Here is a 19,953-nt window from a genome sequence, read left to right as displayed (position 1 = left end):
ACACTGAGAGGCGACCGAGTGGGAAACAGAACTCAGGTCATCACACTCCCCTCCAGTGTCCCCTCCACACACACACTGTTCCCAAAGAGTGACAGGTTCTCAGGAGCTCTGTCTAAAGAGGTATCGACTGGGAGGCAAAAGTGGGAAGAGCAGGTAAGCATGTCACTTTGACCCTCGGCTAGACTTTATGGTGAGGAGGATTCCCACACAAGCTGTGCCAGGACTTCCCTTTCCTGAGGTATTTTGTGGACACAATTGCTAAACCTCTTTGAGGACCTAAGTTCTGTTGGAGGAGGACTCTTGCTGTTACTGTACCGACTATATTGCGGTAGACCTTACAGGTGGCCAAGTCAGGAGGGATTTCCCTAGTGACTGGCTCTTGTCCCCCAGACTGCATGGACAGCAGAGCTGGGAATAGAAGGGAAACACAGAAAAAGAAGTCTCAGGCCCTGCTCTTGGGGCTCTCACAGTAGGGATGAAATGCAATATCCCCACATATGAATCAATATTTAATTCCTTTTTGTGGTTGAAGAATATTCCATTTTATGAGTGTGCTGGATTTTGCTTATCCATTCATCGGTTGATGGATATCTGGGTTGTTCCCACTTATGAATAACACTGCTATTTGGGTGTGCATAGGAGTACTATGACAGAGAGCATATGCTTATATTATAGCCCTGCAACAGGCACAGCAGGACTGACAGGCAGCTAAGGGACAGGGGAGTTTAGGAGGCTCAGTCTAGGAAGACTTCCTGGAGGAGGCAACATTTGTGCTACTTTTAAAAGCTGTTTGGATAAAGGGAGGAAAGAAGCAAAGTGAGAAGGGCTGATGGGTAGAAGGTAAGAAATAAAGAGAAGGTATTCCAGACTGACTGAGAAAGATCAAACTTGCCTTATCTGTACTTGCCTGAATATAGACTGGACTGTCAGGGCAGGGTGAACAGTTTTGTGCTTCAAGCGTAATTCCCACATGAGCCTCACAAGCTCACCTTACTTCCACAAGGAGGCTTTGCATGGAAAAAGCTCAAGATCTAAAGTCAAACAGTCCTAGCTCCTCTGCTTAGCATCCATGTGGTGTTAAGATTTCTGAGCCTCAGCTTCCTCATATACAAAATGGAGACTGTGATAGCCACCATCTAAGGAATCATTCATTTGTTCAGTATATATGTGCCTACTCTATGACATGCCATGATACATGGTACTCAAGGCATGGTTTAAAAAAGAAGCCTGGAGGGACTTCCCTAGTTGTACAGTCAATAAGAATCTGCCTGCCAGCGCAGGGGAGGCAGGTTCGATCGCTGGTCCAGGAAGATTCCTCATGCTGTGGTGCAACTAAGCCCATGGGCCGCAACTACTGAGCCCATGCCCTAGAGCCCGCGACCACAACTGCTGAGGTCCACGTGCCAAGAGCCTGAGCGCAGCAACAAGAGAAGCCACACCAATGAAAAGCCCGTGCACCACACTAAAGAATGCCTGCACACAGCAAGAAAGACCCAGCACAAACAAAAATCAATTAAAAAAAAAACAGAAGCATAGACACAAAAAGACCCTCTAGCACCCCCTCTCCAGGATTCCACTTTCCTCCAGCTCTGCCCTGCACTTCCTGGTGTTTTCAAGATAATCCATTAAAAGGAAGCCCTTCTGAAACTCCCACTCACCCAGGAGAAGCTGGTAGGTGTTAAAAAACACAATCTGCCAAAGGGAAATAGATTGCTTGTGCTTAGCAGGAGAGTTCCTTTGGCAAATCAGAGGGAAAACCCTGGCCACAGAGACTTACTCAGACTGGAAAAAATAGGAATGTGGTGCCTTCTCAGGGTTGAAATACAGCGCCTGCAGCAGTATTACTGTGGCCCTGGGGCTCCTGCTGCTCCTGCCGCAGCACCACTTAAGCTGTTGGCAAAGGCCCCTTGCCCACACCAAGCACCCCAGACACTGCCGTTGGACCCTAAGCGCAGGAGACAGAGGGCCTGAGGGCACAGTATTTCCAGTCTCTAGCTGTAATCACAGCTAATTGAATCACTACAGATTCAAAATTGGCTCCTAATTGAATTCAGAACTTTTGTTTAATTAGTTATAATTCACCTGAAAACTGCTGCTTTCCTCAGACTAAGTGGTTAACCATTTCCTCCCCACTGAGACTCTTGGCTTCCTTGAGCCATGAAACTTGAAAAAAATCCCCTTTCAGGGAGATTCCTAGTTAAGTTTCAAAGAGCACAAGGCAAAATATCAAGGCATGGAGGACGTGAAAAGACAACTCAGGACAGGAGAAAATGTTTGCAAATCTGCTAACAGTCTAGCACCTTGAATATATAAAGAGCTCTTACGACTCAAGAAAAAAGTTTTTTTAATATGAATAGACATCAGTATATGTTTTCTTTCAAAAGTGTTTTTAAATGACTTCTAACTTTATTAAAAGACTAGCATCTTGTATCTAATCTTTTGGGATTTGTTTTTAACTCATATTTAAAAAGACTTATTCATATTAATGTGTTGTTGGTAGTTAACATTAAATTTAATTCATAGGCATTTTTATCCCAGTAAATGTTTAACCTTTGTTGGCCAACAAAGTTCTCTCTAGTCAAAGCTATGGTTTTTCCAGTAGTCATGTATGGATATGAGAGTTGGACCATAAGGAAAGCTGAGTGCCAAAGAATCAATGCTTTTGAACTGTGGTGTTGGAGAAGACTCTTGAGAGTCCCTCGGACTACAAGAAGACCAAAGCAGTCAATCCTAAAGGAAATCAGTCCTGAATATTCATTTAAGGACTGATGCTGTAGCTGAAGCTCCAATATTTGGGCCATCTGATGTGAAGAACTGACTCATTGGAAAAGACCCTGATGCTGCGGATGATTGAAGGCAGGAGGAGAAGGTGACAACAGAGGATGAGATGGCTGGATAGGATCACCAGCTAGATGGACATGAGTTTGAGTAAGCTCCGGGAGTTGGTGACGGACAGGGAGGCCTAGCAGGCTGCAGTCCATGAGGTTGCAAAGAGTTGGACACGACTGAACAACTAAACTGAAATATTTAGCAATCAGCTTTCTAGAAAACAAAATATATACTTTAAATAAGTTCTGGTCACCAATTCAGTGCAGTAGTTATGTCCTTCCAACCAAGCAATTCTCCAACACCAGTTATGCATCCTACCATTCAATTCAATTCTGATAACATCTACCTGGAGATAGCATCTGGTTCCAAGGTTAAGGGCTCAGTTCTGCAAGATTGTCCTCAATTTCAGAGGCCAGTAGAAAGTCCAGGTTCTCACCTGTGTTTCTAACCAACTGACTCGATGGACATGAGTCTGAGTGAACTCCGGGAGATGGTGATGGACAGGCCTGGTGTGCTGCGATTCATGGGGTCACAAAGAGTCAGACACGACTGAGCGACTGAACTGAACTGAACTGAACTGAACTGAACTGACTATAGATTGGAGGTGCCAATGATCCCCTTCTTGAGTTACAACTTAAGGGCTTAGACCTGTAAGACTGCCCCTTACCCCCTTCACAAGCCAACTGCAAGTCCAGATTATCACTGGTGCTTCATGCTATGTGGCTATAAATCAGAGGTTTCTATAACCCCTTCTTAGGTTTGATTAATCAGCCACAGTGGCTGGCAGAACTCAGAGAAATATTTTACTTGCTAGACTACCAGTTTATTTTTATAAAAGGATATAACTAAGGAACAGCCAGATGGAAGAAATGTACAGGGTGAGTTATATGGGGAAGGCTTAAAGCTTCCATGCTGACTCTGAGCACACCAGTCTTCCCAAATTTCCACATGCTCACCAGCCCAGAAGCTCTCCAAACTCTGTCCTTTTGGGGGTTTATGGAAGCTTTACTACACAGATATGACTGATTTAATAATTGGTCACTGGCCAACCCCCAGATCCTCTCCCTTGCCCCAGAGTCAGGGAATAGGAGTGAAAGTTCCATTCCAATAATTACATGGTTGATTTTCCTGGCAATCAGCCCCCATTCTTAGGTGCTTCCCAAAAGTCACCTTCTTCTCTGCAAAACATATTTTTGCCCTGTAGGCCTTCAAGTGATAGTCAGGTACGAATGTGAGAGTTGGACCATAAAGAAGGCTGAGCACCAAAGAACTGATGCTTTTCAATTGTGGTGCTGGAGAAGACTCTTGAGAGTCCCTTGTACTGCAAAGAGATCAAACCAGTCAATCCTAAAGGAAATCAACCCTGAATATTCATTGGAAGGACTGATGCTAAAGTTACAGTATTTTGGCCCCCTGATGTGAAGACCAACTCATTGGAAAAGACTCTAATGCTGGGAAAGATTGAAGGCAAAAGGAGAAGGGGGCAGCAGAGGATGAGATGGTTAGATAGCATCACCAACTCAATGGACATGAATTTGAGCAAACTCGGGGAAATAGTGAAGCCTGGCGTGCTGCAGTCCATGGGGTCACAAAGAGTCAGACATGACTTAGCAGCTAAATAACAACAACCTACCTGCTAGGTTATCCTGAGTAAGAGGAACAGATTGTCTTCATATCTTTGTTTTTTTACTCATAAAGTGGAGATAATGCCTACCTCACAGGCTCTTTGTGAGGCTTATATGGCCTGGAAAGATAATGCTAAAATGAAGCAAAAAAAAGTAGTTATGAAAAAGGATCAAATAGAAACACTGGATGTGAAAATTCAGTCACTGAAATAAAGAATTTGATAAATGACATAAATAATAAAAATGAATTACATTGGAGCAGAGACAAGTGAGATGAATGATCAGATTGATGGGTTCTCCCAGAAGGCATTGAGAAGTAATGAAAAGTAGGAAAATATAATTTGAAGCTAATGAAAATAAAAATAAGCTAAGAAAAGTACCAGTATAACCATCTGTACAATAAGAAGCCTTGAAGAAAAGAAAGAAATGAAAAAAAAAAGAGGATTTCCTTTAGGATTGACTGGTTTGATCTCTTTGAAGTACAAGAGACTCTCAAGAGTCTTCACCAGCACTGCAATTCAAAAGCTTCAGTTCTTCAGTACTCAACCTTCTTCATGGTCCAACTCTCACATTTGCATCTACTATCAGTTGAAGGTCTTTAAAAAACAAGTGTTTTCCAAAATTAAAAAAAGATGAAAGATAGACTAAAAGGGCTCATGGCTAATAAGATAGAATTAATAAGAAAACCTAAACATAAATATGATTTTTAATAAGTTAAATATAACTACTAAAAAGCACAGAAGTAGAATTCAGAATTTTCAAACCAGTAGAAGAACATTCTATTCAATGAAAGACAAGAAAGGAGAAAAGAGGAAAGTAATACAAGGTAAGCAAAAATGAGAAATAAGATGACAGAATGCCTGTGGGCTCAGTCATGTGACTCCTTGCAACTCCACGGACTGTAGCCCGCCAGGCTTCTCTGTCCATGGGATTTCCCAGGCAAGAGCACTGGAGTGGGTTGCCATTTCCTACTTCAGGGAATCTTCCCAACCCAGGGATCAATCTCCTGCATTGGCAGGTGGATTCTTTACCACTGAGCCACAGGGGAAGCCCCAAGATTACTGAAATAAATACTAAATATAAAATTAATTACATAATTTGTGTTATAGATTGAACTGGGTCCCCCGCCCAAAAGATATATTAAATTTCTAAATCCCAGTTGCTCTCAATGTAACCTTGTTTGGAAATAGGGCTATTGTAGACGTAATTAGCTAAGTTAAGATGAGGTCATATTGAAGTATGGTAGGACCCTAATCCAATGAAACTAATGTCCTTATAAAAAGACAGCCGTGGGAACACAGAGACACACGGGAAGAATGCCACGTAACAACAAAGGCAGGGACTAGCGTCATCCAGCTACAAGCCAAGGAGAGCTGAAGAGTGCCAGCAAACCACCAGAGCTAGGAAGAGACTGGAAAGGATCTGTCCACAGCTTTCAGAGAGTTCATGGCCCTGCTGACACCTCAATTTTGTGCCTCTAGCCACCAATAAACTGTGGAACATTCTGAAAGAGATGGGAATACCAGACCACCTGGCCTGCCTCTTGAGAAACCTGTATGCAGGTCAGGAAGCAACAGTTAGAAATGGACATGGAACAACAGACTGGTTCCAAACAGGAAAAGGAGTACATCAAGGCTGTATATTGTCACCCTGCTTATGTAACTTCTATGCAGAGTACATCAGGAGAAATGCTGGGTTGGAAGAAGCACAAGCTGGAATCAAGATTGTCGGGAGAAATATCAATAACCTCAGATACGCAGATGACACCACCCTCATGGCAGAAAGTGAAGAGGAACTAAAGAGCCTCTTGATGAAAGTGAAAGAGGAGAGTGAAAAAGTTGGCTTAAAGCTCAACATTCAGAAAACTAAGATCATGGCATCCGGTCCCATCACTATATGGGAAATAGATGGGGAAACAGTGGAAACAATGTCAGACTCTCTTTTGGGCGGGGCTCCAAAATCACTGCAGATGGTGATTGCAGCCATGAAATTAAAAGATGCTTCCTCCTTGGAAGAAAAGTTATGACCAACCTGGATAGCATATTGAAAAGCAGAGACATTACTTTGCCAACTAAGGTCCGTCTAGTCAAGGCTATGGTTTTTCCAGTGATCATGTGTGGATGTGAGAGTTGGACTGTGAAGAAAGCTGAGCGCCAAAGAATTGATGCTTTTGAACTGTGATGTTGGAGAAGACTCTTGAGAGTCCCTTGGACTGCAAGGAGATCCAACCAGTCCATCCTGAAGGAGATCAACCCTGGGATTTCTTTGAAAAGAATGATGCTAAAGCTGAAACTCCAATACTTGGCCACCTCATGCGAAGAGTTGAGTCATTGGAAAAGACTCTGATGCTGGGAGGGATTGAGGGCAGGAGGAGAAGGGGACGACAGAGGATGAGATGGCTGGATGGCATCACCAACTCGATGGACATGAGTTTGGGTGGACTCTGGCAGTTGGTGTTGGACAGGGAGGCCTGGCGTGCTGCGATTCATAAGGTCACAAAGAGTCGGATACGACTGAGCGACTGAACTGAGCTGAACTGAACTGAGCCACCAACACCATGAAAAAACATATTTCTGTTGTTTCCAGCCATCCAGTTTGTGGTACTTTGTCATGAGAGTCTTAAAAAACTAATACAATTTGTAAAGAATTAAACTTACTAATCAAAAGATGAACACTCACAAGTTGGATTTTTAAACAATATTCTAAAAGGAATATTTGAAAAACAAAGAGTCATAGGAAAGTCACCAATAACAGGATGGAAATGTCTATGAGGCAATTTTGAACCAACTAAAACTGGGGAGCAAATAACAAAACTGAATTCAAGGAAAAAATTTTTTAAGAGAGATGTTTTTATACAAAACAAAATCAGAAAGATCTAACAACTGTGGACTTACAAGCCCTTTAAACCATAGCTTCAAGATACAAAACTCAACAGCATAACTACAGGGAAAAAACACAAGAATTGTAATTAGAAACTTTTTTGAATAGGAGCTCTTGACAGTCATCTGATTACTTTCCGGCAGAACAAAGCAGAGTTTGTGCAATAATTAACACTTCCTGTTGCACTTGGATCAATGCGACAGGACATGTAAAAGTTAATATCAAGGAAATATATGCCCAGACAAAGTGGCTTCATGATTTTGGCAAGGACGATAGATATTACCTCCCTTGTCTGGTCAACAGTTAAGGAAGCTCAAAGTTAACCTGGTTCTTTCCCTTTCTAGGCCCTTTAATGGATATTGTTGTTCTCTTTTCAGCCCTATTTTGTTTAACCTTTGGGCTATGTTTGTATCTTTTAGGATCCCGCATTTGAAGCAAGGCTCAAGATGGCTCATGGAATTCAGCCCATTCCAGTGAAAAGTGGCCCAGGCCCCTACAGGTTCTTGGAACAGCCAGTGAGGGACTTCTACACCTCTAGGGTAGGCTAGGCTCTGAAGCCCCTGTGCAGAAGGAAGAAGTTTCAGAAGAAACCTTCAGCCCCTTACCCTTTAAGAACAAGAGTGTATAGTCTCTCATGGGGGAGTGAGACAGGCTGGGATCTGGGACCTTTTGCAGTGCTGGCTTGCACCTGGACATACTTCTCCTTGAGCAATAGAATATAAAGAAACTGTGTGGGATTAAAGATAGCTGTGTGCATGAACAGTTGGGGCCAATTCTGGACAAAAGATACAAAGAGACCAAAAAATCTGCCATTTTGAGGAGCCTGAAGCAAAAGCAGTGGGTCAGGAGCAAAAACAGGGTACTACACGTGCCCCTGCATTCAACACCACCTAAGGGATGGGCCAAACACCTAAGCCACCCCTCTGACCCAGCCCCTGGATACACACCTACCCTCACCTCATATAAGGAACCAGCTCCCCCCCCCCCGCCATAGAGTGGGCAAGCAAGAGAACTTGTTCTTTCTCCCACTGATGCAGCAGGGGCCAAGATAAAGCCTTGCCTGAAAAAGAAACTTTTCTGTAACCATCTGAGTGACTGATAGAACAAGCAGATTATAAGCAATCATAGGAAATATTCAAATTAAATGATTCATAAATTTGAAATAATTACATGGGAAGTGGGAAGAACTTTACAACATCAACCAAGTGAAGAAGGCACGTTTTTTGAGCACACATGAAACATTTAAGTAATATACCATTTACAAGATCATAAAGAGAGAAAGTCTATAACTCAAGAGTTTAGAAAATGAACAATAGACCAAATACAAAGGAACAAAAAGAAAAAAGTAAGGTCAGAATTCAGTAAACAACTGGACTACAGCAACAATAGCAACTATAAAACAGATAAGAATAACCAAATCAAAAGCTGGGCCTTTGAAAGATTCCTCAATGTACTAACCTCCATCAAAAGTTTATCGAGGGGACTTATCTATGAAACAGAAACAGACTCACATAGAGAACAGATTGTGGTTGCCAAAGAGGAGGAGGAGTGAGAGAGAGATGGATTGGGATTTGGGGATCAGCAGATGAAAGCTATTGTATATAAAATGGGTAAACAACAGGTCCAACTGTATAGCACAGGAAACTATATTCAATATCCTGTGATAAACGATAACAGAAAAGAATATGAAAAAGTGTGTATATATACACATAACTGAATCACTTTGCTATACAGCAGAAATTAGCACAACTTTGTATATCAATTATACTTCAATAAAATAAATGTTTAAAGAAAGCTTATCAAGGGGGAAAAAGACACAGATATGAAAAATTCAGAATTAAATGAAATATTTATAGAATGGAGTGGGTAGCCTTCCCTTCTCCAGGGAATCTTCCCAACCCAGGAATCAAACCCAGGTTTCCCACATTGCCAGGAGATTCTTTACCAGCTGAGCCACAAGGGAATCCCCTGCAGATATATAAAATTCAGGATTAAATAAAATACTTACAGATACAAAAGAGATGAAAATATCCATAAAATAATATTATTAATAGTCATTCACTAAGAAAGTAATAATCAAGATAGAATATATTAAGCTAAATATTTTAAACACATACAAAATATAAAACTGGCTCAGTAAAAATCAGGAAGTGTGAACGAATCAGTAACAAGCAAAGATATTGCAAAGATCAACAACAATAAATAAAGGACACACAACCCTATCTATAAAGGGGAAAAAAAGGCCTTAGGACAGATGTGCACCTGTTTTTTGAAATTTCAAAAATATTTGGAACAACTTGCTTCATAAAACGGAAAAGTAGCGAAATCTACCCAATTCATTCCATTAAGGTATGTGTGTGCATTCTCAGTTGCTCAGTCCTGTCCAGCTCTTTGCAAGCCTGTGGACTGTAGCCCATCAGGCTCCTCTGTCCTGGATTCTCCAGGGAAGTAACCTAGAGTGGGCTGCCATTTCCTCTGCCAGGGGATCTTTCCAACCCAGGAATCAAACCAGCGTCTTCTGCATTGGCAGGTAGATTCTTTATCATTGAACCACCTGGGAAGCCCCTCTTCTAGCATTAGTGTAATTTCCAAGTCCTAAAAAGAATAGGAGAAGAAAATAAAAGAACAGCTCTTTTTCAATTGTAGATCCCAAAATATTAAATAAAATGTAAAAAGTAATAGATCATGATTAAGTAAGGTTTATTCCAGTAATGTAAAAATCATTTGACAACATAAATCATTGAATATATTTACATACTAAAGAACAAAATCAAATGATCTCTCAACAGATAGAAAAAAGATTTAATAAAAATTACACATATATATATTTATGATTAAATACCCTCAGGAAAAAATAGGAATAAAAGGGAACTCTCTTACTTTAATAAAAGATCTAAATCCAAAATACACAGAAAACATCACACTCAGTGAAGGAGATCAGACATTAGACAGTGTTTACTGTCTCTGTTTGTGGGTATTCTGGCTAATGCTTATGTAAGATTTTCAATAATCATAATAACAGCAACAATAATAAGAATTTGTGAGAATCAAACGGGAAGTGATAAAACTGCAAATATTGCAAACTGTATGCTCATCTTGGAGGAATGCCGATAGATCCAAAGACAGGCTGAGATCCGATCAGGGTTCAGTATGGGGGCTGGATACAAAATCAATCTCAAAAATCACTAGCATTTCTGAAGACTGACAATAACTGTCTGGAAAATAAAAAATAAGATTTTGTTCACAACAGCAACAAAATCTCTAACAGCTAAGAAATAAGTCAATTAAAAATGTGCACACTTCTATGGACTTAAGTTTCAAATGTTAAAATTTTTTCAAGCTTATTTAAAAGATACAAAAAGAGGAATAAATGGAGAGCTCTATTTTTCCCAAATTAATCTATAAGGTCAATGCAATCCAATTAAAATGTCAGTTGAATTTGTTTTGAGGAATTGGCAAACAATTCTATATCTTACTTGGAAAACACAAGGATGCCAGCCAGACAAATCAGTTAAAAATACAGTATATCACATCATTGGTCAGTAGGGGAAAGCAAATCCAAGCCACCATAAGATGCCACTTCATACCCACTAGGGTGGCAATCTTTTTTTTAATGGAAAACAATATTGGCAAGGATACGGAGGAAATGGAACGCTGTGCCTTGCTGGTGGGAATGTAAAATGGTACATCTGCTATGGAAAACATTTTTGCATTTCCTCAAAAAGTTAAGATTATCGTATGATCCAACAATTCGACTTCTGGATATACACCCAGGAATACTGAAAGTTCGGACTGTAACAGATATTTATATACCTATGTTCATAACAGCATTATTCCTAATAGCCAAAAGGTGATAGAATTTTCAGTTATGGTTATTTATTAGGAAAGAGAAAACATCTTGGCCAAGAAAAACTTTTCCCATTATTTCTCAAATTGATGATAGCTAGCACTGCGGCGAAAAAAAAAGGTCTCCAAAAGACATGTTTTTATTTCATTACCTAAAGCAGTGATTTCCACAGTGAGAATGTGCCAGAAGACCTATGTGGTACAATAGAAGAATACAAGAACTTCTAATCCATTAGCAATATCTCAGTCTATAAATTTCCTATTTTCTACATAAGCTTTATAACAGGTACACATATAATTATAAATGTACACATACAGTATTTATGAATGAATAGACAAGCAAAGCAAGCATGTGTTTAAAAATGTTTTACTATTAGGAAAGCATGGTGAAAAATTTGGAGACCCTGATGTAACATGCAGTCCTTTGTGTTATGCTTAAAATGAGTCTTGGTAGCAACAGTCTTAGGAGGTACATGAAACATCAGGATCTGTGTCCACAGACCAGAACCCAGTTTAGTTAACTCTGGGTCATTTCATCCCAGTCCCATAGACAGAGTCAAATTCTGGTGGAACAATGAAGGGAAACGAGGGAGTCCGAAACAGAGACTGGAGGGATAATTGGCTCTTCCAGGTCACTGGCTCCATGGGCAATGCACCAGGATCTAAAAATAGAAGAACCATCTGCAGTTACCTCCTGGAGCTGGGGCTTGGAAAAGCCCCAGGACAGGCCCTCCCAGACTGGTGGCCCATGACAGCACTGGCCTCCTCAGGTGACCTCAGCAAATAATGGCCAAGAGCCAAAGCAGATATGTTTCCAAAGCCAGGGTCCTCACAGTAGAACACGAGAACCAGGAATAATCAGGGACTGGAGTTCTTTCACCAGAGAGCTGGCTTTTGCTTCTGGCTTCAGAGACTGGCTGCATTGTGGGGTAAGAATGGAGAAGGATGGAAGTGAAGCTCAGAAATCAGAGAGAGTCTCCCCTGATATTCTCAAGGAAGGATTCTCAACCATTCTCAAGGATGATTTCTGGACTAGGTAATGGCTCAGCAGCCTTTTTTGCTTCTTTTCTATGAATTTTCCTTTGGGCTTTCTAAGCCTGGCACCTATTTTGTATTAAAAACACTGCAGGACAGAGAAATGAAAAAGTTCATCAATGCAAGTGCTTGCTCTAGGTTCTGAGGAGAATTTGATTTCTGACCAATGTCTCAACCTAGAGATCATTATTCAGGAACAAAGGGAAGGACCTGGCTGAGTCCTGTAAGCATCTTTGAGTCTCTTCTTTGTGAAAATCCGGGAGGAAAGAAAGAGGAATAAATCACAATCCTCCACCTCCCTTTCTTGGAAGAAAGAGGAGAAGGTGAGCAGATAGAAAAAGCGTGAGAGAAAGAAGAGCTCTTGCCCACACTGAAGAAAAGGGACAGAATTCATGATGCCAACAGAAAAGCAGGTGCTCATAAATAAGACTTCCTCTTCCTCCCTTCCTCCCCTCTTTCCCCATCTCCCAAGCTTCCAAGTCTCCAATTCCTTCACTTATCTGGATCTGCCCTCCACTTTCATCTTGTCCTTTTCCCAAAGAGATTTTAAAATTAGGTGTTACAAAAACTGGGGTTAATTGGTAACCATTTAGATAAACAGTGTATCTTTTACCATCCTCTCTTTTCCTTCATTCTCCAAGAAAAGGGATGAAACATGTCTGGTCAACATAGCCACTGAGTTCATGCTTGATAAATTCCACTACTCCAAACATGTAGCAAAGAAGTAAACATGAAAACAGGCAAAAAGCAACAAAACACAAAGCAGGCTGAAGTATAAGATGTGCATCTCTGTTGCTCAGGTACCATAATGAAAATGTTAGCTTAGATGGAGCTGTGAGCTTGCTGTGCTCTGGGCCAGGAGCAGGGATTGAAAGCTAAGGGTTTAGCTCCTGGGATGAAGAAGCTTAAAATACTTCACACAAAGCAGAGAACTGGATCCAGGAGTTTTTACCACCCACTCCTCTCCCAGATGAAAAAAGGAGGTGAGAAACTGCTACTGAGAAATACTGTCCAAGTTTATATAAGCTACAGCCTCATCCCAGGTCCTAGGATCTGTGACAATCCACTACTACCTGGGGGAGAACTCGTAGCTGTTTATAAGACCTAGTTTTGAAATAGAGACCAAGTAAGCTGGGAGGAAGTAAGTGCAAATCACTGGCCAACAAGGGGTGAGGAGAGAGAGAAGGAGAAGGGGAAGAAAAGTGAAAAGGATTAAAACTTTCCCTCAAAATATCTTGTTCACAGAAAACCTGCAGATCTTTTTATTAATTTAGGTATAGATATCTTACAGTTCCTTTGGTATTGTGAATGAAGCCTTTTTCTCATTACATTTCTATTTACATTGGTCATTGTTTTGTGCAGGAAAGCTGTTGACTTTGTATATTACTTTGGTATCCAGTAACAATGCTAAAACTTGTTTTAGCACTAATAGTTTGTAGATTGTCTTAGAATTTTGATGTAGACAACTATATCACTTAGAAATAAGGAGAGATTTATATTTTTTTTTCATTTACCTCTTATTTTATTTTCTTGTTATGCTACATTTGGTCTTATTCCTGTCTTTAGTGGGAATACTTCTACAACCACATGATTAAATGTGATCTTTATGATAGAGACCTTTTAGAAGTATCCTTCATCAGGCTAAGAAAATATCTGTCTGTTCTCCAGTATTACTTACAGGAAGAGTTGGGGTTTGTTTTAATCTTGAAAGAGTGTTTAATTTTATCAAATGCTTTTTCTGCATCTATTTCAATGGTCAAATTTTCCTTTAATCTCTTAAAATGTGTGAATATAACAAAAAAGAAATAGACTCACAGATATAGAGAACAACTTGTGGTCACCAGTAGAAAGCAACATAACAGAGGTAAGGGATTAAGAGTTATAAACTACTATGTATAAAACAATAAGTTATAAGGATATATGATTCAACACAGGGAAGGTAGGTGATATTTTATAATAACTATAAATGGAATACAACTTTACAATTTGAGAATCATTATGTTGTACATATGAAACATATAATACTGTATATCAACTGTCTCAAAAAGATAAAATTCAAAAAAAAAGTTTTAAGATCCTATATGTACCATAACTAAATAAAAAGAAACAGTAAAAAAAAAAAAAAACTAAAGAGTTTGGTAAAATTGCATGGTACTGACACAAAAACAGACACACGGATCAAAAGAAAAGAATACAGTGCCCAGAAATAAACCCACACACTTATGGTCAATTAACCTATGACAAAAGGGGCATGAATATACAATGGAGAAAATGCAGTCTCTTCAGTCAGTGGTTCTGGGAAAACTGAATAGCTACATGTAAAACATCTCACACCATATAGAAAAATAAACTCGAAACGGATTAAAGACCTGTATGTAAGACGAGAAGCCATCAAACTCCTAGAAGGCAACATAAACAGGATGCTCTTTGGCGTAAATCAAGGCAATGTTTTTGGTCATGTGTCTCCTCAGGCAAAATAAAGAAAATAATAAACAAATAATGAAACTAAAGAGATTTTGTGCAGCAAAGGAAATCAATGCAAAATGAAAAGACAACCAAAGGATGGAGAAACTGTTTGAAGTGATATGACTGACAAGGGGTTAATATTCAAAATAAACAGCTCATACAACTGAATATTAAAAAAAATAATCAACCAATCGCAAAAGTGGGCAGCAGACCTAAACAGATATTTTCCCAAAGAAGACATACAGATGGTTAACAGGCTCATAAAAAGATGCTCACACCACTAATTATTAGAGAAATGCAGATCAAAGCCATAATGAGATATCGATTGTGATATCTTGTCAGAATGGCTATTTTTTAAAAGTATAAATAACAATTGCTGACAAGGATGTAGAGGAAAGAGAACTCTTGTACACTGTTGGTGGAAATGTAAATTTGTGCAGTGACTGTGGAAAGCAGTATGGAAGTCCCTCAATAACCTAAACAGAGAGCTGGCAATTCACTCTTGAGTAAATATCTGGAAAAAATTAAAATGCCAATTCAAAAAGATACATGCACCCCAATGTTTATAGCAGCACTATTTGCAATAGCCAAGATAAGAAAGCAACTTTAAAAAAAAAAAGCAATGAAGTGTCCATCAACAGATGAATGGATAAAGAAGATGTGATACGTGTGGAATTTTGCTCAGAAAAGAATGAAATTCTACCATTTGTAGCAACAGAATGGATGACGAGAATATTATGCTTAGTGAACTAAGTCACAGAAAGACAAATACTGTATCATGTTACTTATATGCAGAATCTAAAAAATAAAAACAAATGAATGCGTATAGCAAAACAGACTCACAGACACAGAAAACAAACTAGTGCTTAACCAGCGGGGAGAGGGAAGGAGCAAGGAGCAATATAGGGGTAAGGGATTAACAAAATACAAAATACGGGTATAAAATAGATAAGCAACAGGATATATTATACAGCACAAGAAATTATAGCCATTATCTTGTAATAACTTTTAATGGAGTGTAATCTATAAAAATACTGAGTCTCTATGTTATACACCTAAAATTAATATTATCAAATTAATTTTGATTTTTATAATATTATAAATCCACTAGACTTCCCTGGTGGCTCAGACGGTAACGTGTCTGCCTACAATGTGGGAGATCCAGGTTCAGTTCCTGTGTCAGGAAGATCTGGAGAAGGAAATGGCAACCCACTCCAGTATTCTTGCCTGGAAAATCCCATAGATGGAGGAGTCTGGTAGGCTACAGTGCCTGGGGTCGCAAAGAGTCAGACACGACTGAGCAACTTCACTTCACTTCACTTCATACTTTAATTTAAAACAAACAAAGGGTTTGGACTAGACTTCTCAGCATTCTTCTGGCTCTAGCATCCGAAGTTTGGAGAGTAAGGTTTTAAACAATGTCCAGTGAGGAAAAAATTGAGAGGACACAAGCTGTGTCCTTGAGCTGTAAATGAATGTGCTACTCCCAGAAATATTCCAAAGGGGTGTTCTATGTCCTAAAACAGGGCCAGGTAAATTTAATCTTATCCTTCTCACATGAGTTTATAGTCTGGTTGATTTGACAGCTTTGCTATTTTCTAGAGTTGCAATCTGGAGAAGGCAATGACACCCCACTCCAGTACTCTTGCCTGGAAAATCCCATGGGCGGAGGAGCCTGGTACCTGCAGTCCATGGGGTCGCTAAGAGTCGGACACGACTGAGCGACTTCACTTTCGCTTTTCACTTTCATGCATTGGAGAAGGAAATGGCAACCCACTCCACTGTTCTTGCCTGGAGAATCCCAGAGACAGTGGGCCCCCATCTATGGGGTCACACAGAGTCGGACATGACTGAAGCGACTTAGCAGCAGCAGCAGCAGCAGCAGCAGCAGCAGAGCTGCAATCAATAAGTAAATTAAAAACACTGTCATTTTCCTGTTGGTAGATGTAGGCTGAATTGAAAATTGGAGATGTTACAGTATTACTATTTATAGAATGAAACACTGTAATTCACAAATCAATTATTCCTTTATACTGCATGGATCAAAACTAAAATGAAATGGTGGACATTGTTGGTGGAAATATTCTTTGGGTTAGTTGAAATGATTTGAGAATCTACAAAGAAATTATTTCCAGACATAAAATTTCCTTCATTTATGTCTTTCTTCAAACTAGAATCATGAAATTTACCAGGTTTTTTAGATACCTAAATATTTCAACTGCTAAAGAAAATCAATTAAGGAATTTCTTCACAGTGAGAGACATGTGCAAATCAACACACTTATTTAAGTTAAATTACTTTTATTCTTCAGTTGTAGAGAACTATACCAATGGTATGGCTACTCCTCAGAGGCTAGGCAAATAAAATATGTGTTTATATTTGCACGTATTTATACAGACTTCTCAATATGCACTCAATATGCCAGCAAATTTGGAAAACTCAGCAGTGGCCACAGGACTGGAAAACGTCAGTTTTCATTCCTATTCCAAAGAAAGGCAATGCAAAAGAATGCTCAAACTACCACACAGTTGCACTCATCTCACATGCTAGTAAAGTAATGCTCAAAATTCTCCAAGCCAGGCTTCAGCAATACGTGAACCGTGAACTCCCTGATGTTCAAGCTGGTTTTAGAAAAGGCAGAGGAACCAGAGATCAAATTGCCAACATCCGCTGGATCATGGAAAAAGCAAGACAGTTCTAGAAAAACATCTATTTCTCTTTATTGACTATGCCAAAGCCTTTGACTGTGTGGATCACAATAAACTGTGGAAAATTCTGAAAGAGATGGGAATACCAGACCACCTAACCTGCCTCTTGAGAAATCTGTATGCAGGTCAGGAAGCAAAAGTTAGAACTGGACATGGAACAACAGACTGGTTCCAAATAGGAAAAGGAGTACGTCACGGCTGTATATTGTCACCCTGCTTATTTAACTTCTATGCAGAGTACATCATAAGAAACGCTGAGCTGGAGGAAACACAAGCTGGAATCAAGATTGCTGGAAGAAATATCAATAACCTCAGATATGCAGATGACACCACCCTCACGGCAGAAAGTGAAGAGGAGCTAAAAAGCCTCTTGATGAAAGTGAAAGAGGAGAGTGAAAAAGTTGGCTTAAAGCTCAACATTCAGAAAACAAAGATCATGGCATCCAGTCCCATCACTTCATGGGAAATAGATGGGGAAACAGTGGAAACAGTGTCAGACTTTATTTTTTGGGGCTTCAAAATCACTGCATTTGGTGATTGCAGCCATGAAATTAAAAGACGCTTACTCCTTGGAAGAAAAGTTATGACCAACCTAGATAGTATATTCAAAAGCAGAGACATTACTTTGCCAACTAAGGTCCGTCTAGTCAAGGCCGTGGTTTTTCCTGTGGTTATGTGTGGATGTGAGAGTTGGACTGTGAAGAAAGCTGAGCACCGAAGAATTGATGCTTTTGAACTGTGGTGTTGGAGAAGACTCTTGAGAGTCCCTTGGACTGCAAGGAGATCCAACCAGTCCATTCTGAAGGAGATCAGCCCTGGGATTGCTTTGGAAGAAATGATGCTAAAGCTGAAACTCCAGTACTTTGGCCACCTCATGCGAAGAGTTGACTCACTGGAAAAGACTCTGATGCTGGAAAGGATTGGGGGCAGGACGAGAAGGGGACAACCGAGGATGAGATGGCTGGACGGCATCACGGACTCGATGGTGAGTCTGAGTGAACTCCGGGAGGTGGTGATGAACAGGGAGACCTGGCGTGCTGCAATTCACGGGGTCGCAAAGAGTCGGACACGACTGAGCGACTGAACTGAACTGATACAGACTTCTGCGTGTACCTCCCCCTGAAGTCGTTATACTAAATATCCATACCAGAAAAAATTAAAGGTCTGCTAGCAAACTACACTAATTCTACATACTTTTTTATCTTCATGATTTCCTGACTCAAATGACAAAAATAATTTGGGAGCAACCTCAACAGTTTGTGTCACAAACCACACTATTACAAGAAATTCATATTTCAAATGGTTTTGTATTATATCCCATGTGTGTGTTAGCTGCTCAGTCGTGTCTGAGTCTGCAGCCTTGTGGACTGTAGCCCACCAGGCTCCTCTGTCTATGGAATTCGCCAGGCAAGAATACTGGAGTGGGCAGCCATTCCCTTCTCCAGGCGACCTTCCCAACCCAGGGATCGCACAACAGTCTCCTATATTGCAGGCAAATTCTCTACTGCCTGAGCCACCAGGGAAGACCATATATCCCACATGTAACATACAACCATAGGTAGCAGGAATTAAATTTCAACCTACATTATACTGAGTTTACCCTTTAAAAATATATGAAGATCAGAAAAAAATTAAACTGAAAAATCCATCTAAACCTGTACTTCCCTTTTCCCTCTTTTAAAACTTAATTTAAATATACTTTAGAATAAACTTAGGGGCAAGAATATACCCTGTGAACAAAAGAACTACTGTCTTAATCTGCTTAGTTGGCCGCAAGAAAATGCCACAAACTGGGTAACTTAAAAACAGAAAATTTTTTGCTCACAGTTCTGGGGACTAGGAAGTCCAAGATCAAAGTGTGGTAGGGCTTGGTTTTTGGTGAGGACACTCTTCCTGGCTTACAGATGGCCTCCTTTATTGTGTCCTCAAAGGCAGAGAGAGAAAGAAACCAAGTTCTCTATATCTCTTATAAGGGCACTAATCCCACCATAAAGGCCCCACCTTCATGAACTTGTCTCACCCTAATTACTTCCCAAAAGTTCATCTCCTAAAATAATTACACTGGGGGTTAGGCCTTTAACATATGAATCTGGGAAGGAGGGAAAACCACAAATATTTAGGCAATAGAAATTAGAAAAAAAACTTACATATTTTTAATAATCATACTGTTGATAGAAGTGTTGGCCTTGTTATTCTAAGACCATTATGGGATAAGCCAATGAATAATTTTGTTGATGTCACGGGAAACCAGTATTTTCAGCATAGAAAAAAGCAGATACAGGTGTAAAGCAAAAACCTGACAGTCCTTAAATGTTGTTCTCTGAGAAAGATAATGTCAAGAGAGTAAGATAAGCCACAGTGTAGGGGTGGGAGAGACAAGAGTGAAGATATTATGAAATGAGATTGGCTTTAAGTTAATGATTAATAAAGAAGGGTGATGGGTCTATGGGTACTTCTTATACTATTCTCTCATTTCTTGTGTGTGTTTAAAATTCCCCATAATAAAAATATAAAAACAATATTAAAAAGTAATAGAACTCAATATTAAAAGTATAATTTTTTAA

This window comes from Capra hircus, chromosome 15, assembly GCF_001704415.2.
Source record: "Capra hircus breed San Clemente chromosome 15, ASM170441v1, whole genome shotgun sequence".
NCBI classification, from domain to species: domain Eukaryota; kingdom Metazoa; phylum Chordata; class Mammalia; order Artiodactyla; family Bovidae; genus Capra; species Capra hircus.
This window is presented reverse-complemented; position numbering follows the sequence as displayed.